Genomic DNA, 5,601 nt, shown 5'->3' with positions numbered 1-5,601 from the left:
AGGTATAATTAAAATGAAATACTTGCATATCAAAAACTAAGGTTATTAAGTGTGAAATGTCCTTAAGTACTGAGTTTGACAGTCGATATATCTCTGACATTTCACTTTGACAGTTGTTTTATTTTTATTGTGAAGGTACACCTTTAGTCTTTCAAACACGCCTTTTGGTTTGTGATTATCTTTCAGATTTTTTTAGAGCAATTTTTGTGAAACCATGGATGAGTCAAATATTCATGTTCTTTTAGAATATGAGTTCCATCATGGAACCAGTGCAGCACAAACAGCTTGAAATATCAGTGAAGTGTTGGGAAGGATTTGTTAATAAATGCACAGTATATAGATAGTTTGAGAAGTTCCATTCTGGTGATTTTAATCTTGAAAATGAGTCATGTGGGTGACCTCAGATCAAGGTGGATAATGATGAGCTGAAAGCTGTAATGGAAGTGAATCCATCTCAACCTAGGCATGAATTAGCAGCAAGGTTTGACATTACTATTCTAACAGTATTGGACCATTTGAAAGAAATTGACAAGGTAAAGAAGCTGGATAGATGGATTCCATATGAATTACATGAGTGTCAGAAGAGACATCATATTAAAGCTTGCTTTTCATTGCTGTTACAACATATGCTGATTTAGGTTGCTTTCTTACTATATTATTATTTTTTTAGAGACAGAGTCTCACTTTGTTACCCTCGGTAGAGTGCTGTAGCGTCACAGCTCACAGCAACCTCCAGCTCTTGGGCTTAGGCAGTTCTCTTGCCTCAGCCTCCCGAGTAGCTGGGACTACAGGCCCCTGCCACAATGCCTGGCTATTTTTTGTTGTTGTTGCACTTTGGCCAGGGCCAGGTTCGAACCCACCACCCTTGGTATATGGGGCCGGAGCCCTACTCACTGAGCCACAGACACCGCCTGCTTTCTTATTTTCTTAAGCACCACAGAGTTCTATGAGTGTAACAATAGAATGTTAAATAAATGTTAAAATCTTTAAAATTTAAAAATAAATGTTTAAATCTTCTACTAGATTATAAACTAAATCTTCCTTGTTAATAATTGAAAATCTAGCACCTAGAAAATGAAAATTACAATGTGCTAAAAAATAGCTCAAGTTAATTAATTAAATAAAATGTCTTAGATGATTAATTGAGTATTGTGGATAGTAATCCTTGCCAAAGCTTATCTCTTCAAAAGAGATAGACATTTATTATTCCCTTAAAAATTTTCCTCAGAAAAACTAAAACTCAAAGATGAAGAGGAAACTTTTCATGTAACTGAAAACTTTTTGGCATATACGTATCTGTGTTTTTAATCATAAATCCTTAAGATATTTTTCATAAATTCATAAGGATTTTCCATTATTTGTTTTATAATTGAGGCACACATTATTTGTTTTATAATTGAGGCACATTTAGTATCAGTATGGTCTTTTTGGCAAGAGCTACTACTGAGAATTAAAGAAGAACATACTTATCTTCAATTTTGCAAACTGCAAAGTTGAATTTTAGTATGTATAAAATTGCATATGAAGAAATTGTGTTCATTCCAGGGGTGTCATGCTTAGGAATAGATAATTACTGCTTGAATTTATTGAAGTTGAAATATGACTGATTGATTGATATATCTAGAGCATGCATATGTCTGGCAGGTTACACTGATGTTATGAACTTCACCTCTGCCTATATCTTTGTGCTTTGCAATGTTCATTATAGTCGCTCCCCCCCAATTTGCTTTGGCCAATGGAATCTTTCCATATGTGCTATATTTAGAAACTTGAAATGAGCTTTTGCTATAGATTATGCACTCTTTGTACCCTGAAAAACTCTTCTGACCTAGTCTACTGGAGGATGGCAAATATTTGGCTGAAGTGAAGCCATCTCAGTCACCCAAGCCAAACCAGCCCCGATCAACTGTTGGCCAACTTGGCCCAGAACAGGAGAAAGAGCCCAGTCAAAAAGACAAGAGATGCTGAGGCAACTTCCAGCTAAACACATTAGCAGTAAATGCTTATTATTGTATGTAGCTGACATTTTTGTAGTTGTTATGCAGTGAAAGTTATCTGCTATGTTACGATTCTTTAAGAGTTCTTTCAAGATAGTTTATGAGGAAATATTGAGAAGTTACTCTTATGTAAGTGACCAACATGAAATCAGTTTCTTTAAATAATGGAATAAAGTGATAAAAGTATCCTCACGCTGTCAATAAAACTTAAAAAAAAATAGAAATTCAAGGAGTATGTGAGGGTACAGAGTTTCTCTTTGAAGGCACTGAGTACTTCTTTACTACTCTGATTCTAAAGCTGGAGTCTGGTGGCAGAGACAATGCTAGAATAAAGAAGAAATCATTTACCAGCCTCTTTTGCAGTTTGGCTAGGGTCATGGACTTGAATTTTTACAAATAAGGATAGGAGAGAAATAATATGTTTTTTATAGTCCAGATTAAGGATGGGTATGAATTCTTAGTGCTCACTAACTCTCCCTCATTTCCAGCTGAAAGAAAATAAGCTTTAGTAGAGGGATTTATTACCAAAAAGAAATGCAAATCTACAATGCGTCTTTGGGGAAAAGTCACCAGACAAAACCACTGGATCTGAATTGGACTGTGACATGAGCAAGAAATAAACCTTTGATTTATTTATTTGTGTATGTGGGATTTAGTGTTAATTATCCTAAGTAATGCAAGGTTGCATTCTCAAAACTATTTAAATATGTGCAGGTGAACATTCTAGGTTTAATATTGTAGTTATTATCTATTGTTGAATAACAAATTTACCCTATGACTTAGTAAATTCCAACTGTGCACATAAACTGCATTAAATTATTTCACATTGTCTGTGGTTCAGAAATTGAGTAGTTTAAGTGGTGGCTCTGGCTCAGGATCTCTTAGGAGGTTGCATTCCTGAAGTTGCAGTGATCTGAAGCTGGAAGATCACTTTGAAGCGCTCTCATGTGGTTGTTGGCAGACTTAAGACCCTTGGCACATGGATCTCTTCACAGGCCTCAACAAATGTCCTTGACCAAGACAACTACTTCCCCATAGCAAATTATTCAAGACAGAAGATACCACAGTCTTTTACAACCTAATTTCAGAAGTGATATACCATCAATTCTGTTCTATTCTATTAGTTACAGAGAGCAACCCTGTTAGGGGCATGAATACCAGAAGACCATCATTGGGGGGACCATTTGAAAGTCTACTTACCACAAACACAGTAGAGAATGGAGATGCCTGAGATTAACTAGAGTAATTCTATTACAACTTTTAGAACACTGTATGAGTCCAAAAAGCAAGTATGGTTAGCTGGTTACTGAAAGTGTTCTTTCAAAAAAATGCATAATCAGGGAAAAGGTGTACATAAAGATACTTCAGTGAAAGAAAAAATGATAACATTTTTGGAATTATTTTTTTTGTAGTTTTTGGCCGGGGTCAGGTTTGAACCTGCCACCTCCCGTATATGGGGCTTGTGTACTTCTCCTTGAGCCATAGGCACTGCCCCATTTTTGGAATTTTTATTATTTTCAAGTTGTATCAAGAGAAGAAAGAGAAAATGTTCTTTCTCTGTATCTTTGGTTTGAAATGCTAAGTTTTTTTTCAGTTAATGTTGAGGGGCAGGTGGTATAATTCTCTGTTTTCAAGCTGGAGTACTCAGTGGCCATCATTATGTGCACATTATGGTAATTTAAAAATGACTTGCAAAAATATCATAATAATCTTTAAGTCATTTTGCTCAGTGTAAAAAGGACCCCAAATAAATCCATCTGGCTAAAATATTAATTCCCTCTATTTGTCCAAATACCAAAAAAAAAAGAAACCTAACATAAAAATTGTGATTATACCATGATTCTTGTGAATATAGGTCTCCATTTTTTCCATCTATTACACTTTTTCTCAAAGAAAACATGGGAGTTGGAAGAACATAACTAAAAAAATATTCCATGTAGGTGGCTCACCAATTGAGAAAAATGGAGGTGGGTTGAATACTAAGACATATAAAAGAAAAACTCTGTATGTGTTATAATTTCTGGAACATAGAGAAAATAGAGGTGCATTTCTAATATACATTAAGCTAATGGCACCAAGTAATGGTATTTGTAATTGATAGAGACAGAGGAAGAATTCAGAATCTGAGAGAGAAAGACAAGAAAATTGGACAGTAAATTTTGTTTTATTTAAAATGTCATGACTTTTTTTTTTTTTTAGTTTACAAATCGATCCTACATCCTTGTTACTCCTGAATTGTGTGTATGGTCTTTAATCACACACTTAGAAATGAAACATATCTGTGCTTATCTTTCATTTGTGGCAGAGTTAATTTCCATCTTTTGTAGAGCAATTACCAAAATCCCTGTGCTGTAAAGATGAACAAAATGGATTATAGCCATGTAGTTCCCCTAAGAAAGTTCTACTAAAATGGAAATGACCATTGAAGAGGTGAAGATCACATAAAAATCGTGGATCATAAAAATGACAATCCCATGGTTTTTATTTGGTATTGAGTAACTACTTCAGATTTCACTAATGGCACATTATCTATCAATAATGGCAGAAGAGCTACTCAATATAAGAGAAATTTTTAGATATCTGAAATATTACTGATTATGCACAAATTGGACATATTGTTTTAGAAATCAATATGTATATGTATTCTATGTCCTTTAAAACATAAAACATTGACTTCATTTGAATTTTTGTAATGGTTTGTGAATCATCTTTAGGAACAGTATGGTAATTGAACAGGATACTAATCTCGGATTTTGACCTAGACCTGTGGCTCCTGTAATAGTATTCTTGGCTAATATTCTTTTCTCTGTTATGCAGATTGTGTTTTGATGCTTTATATCAAAAGAACTGTTAACACATTTTGTCTTAATAATCTCTGTTATTATAGGAGGTCATATAAAATACTTTTTGTTTAGAATATGTTTTGTTCTTATTTTTGGTTGCAAGAACTAATTTTGTTGCGCTATTTGGAGTAAGATGAGCAATACTCAAATAGCTTAATATTTGCATAGATTTTCTTTTTTCATGTCAGATGGGTAATGTGCCATTGTAGCAAGATTCATAGGAGGCACATCTCACACATGCGCATGAAAACCCAATCATCAAACTTATGAACTACAAAAGGATCTGACAAGATTTTTTGATTTGGATATTGAAGTTAAATTGAAATTTACCACCTGAATTTCAAGTAATAAGAAAGAGTAAGTCTAAACTAATAAATCACAGAAAATTATGTAAAAGGAAATTGGTAATCTGAAGGAATACAGGAGCAGTGACAGTGACCTTTTTTTTTGTTTTGTTTTGAGACAGAGTCTCACTTTGTCACCCCAGGTAGAGTGCCCTGGCATCATAGCTCATAGCAACTTCTAACTCTTGGGCTTAAGCAATTCTCTTGCCTTAACCTCCAGATTAGCTGGGACTACAGGACCACAATGCCCAGCTATTTCTTTGGAGATGGGGGTGTCACTCTAGCTCAGGCTGGTCTCAAACTCGTGAGTTCAGGTGATCTGCCCACTTGGCTTCCCAAAGTGCTGGTATTACAGGCATGAGCTACCATGCTCAGCACCATGACCTATTTTTATACCTAATTCCATATTTATAAAAC

General features: G+C 34.7%; 1 non-coding gene across 1 annotated transcript; it reads right to left on the bottom strand.

Annotated features, from left to right (window-relative positions):
• Positions 1-5,022: 5,022 nt before the first annotated feature.
• LOC128578887 (small nucleolar RNA U13) lies at positions 5,023-5,123 on the bottom strand. The gene has a single exon (XR_008377981.1). It is a non-coding gene; the product is annotated as a small nucleolar RNA U13 (small nucleolar RNA).
• Between the last annotated feature and the right edge of the window lie 478 nt (positions 5,124-5,601).

Source organism: Nycticebus coucang, chromosome X (assembly GCF_027406575.1).
Source record: "Nycticebus coucang isolate mNycCou1 chromosome X, mNycCou1.pri, whole genome shotgun sequence".
NCBI classification, from domain to species: domain Eukaryota; kingdom Metazoa; phylum Chordata; class Mammalia; order Primates; family Lorisidae; genus Nycticebus; species Nycticebus coucang.
The sequence above is the reverse complement of the archived record's forward strand: the minus strand, read 5'-3'. Positions and strand labels throughout refer to the sequence as shown.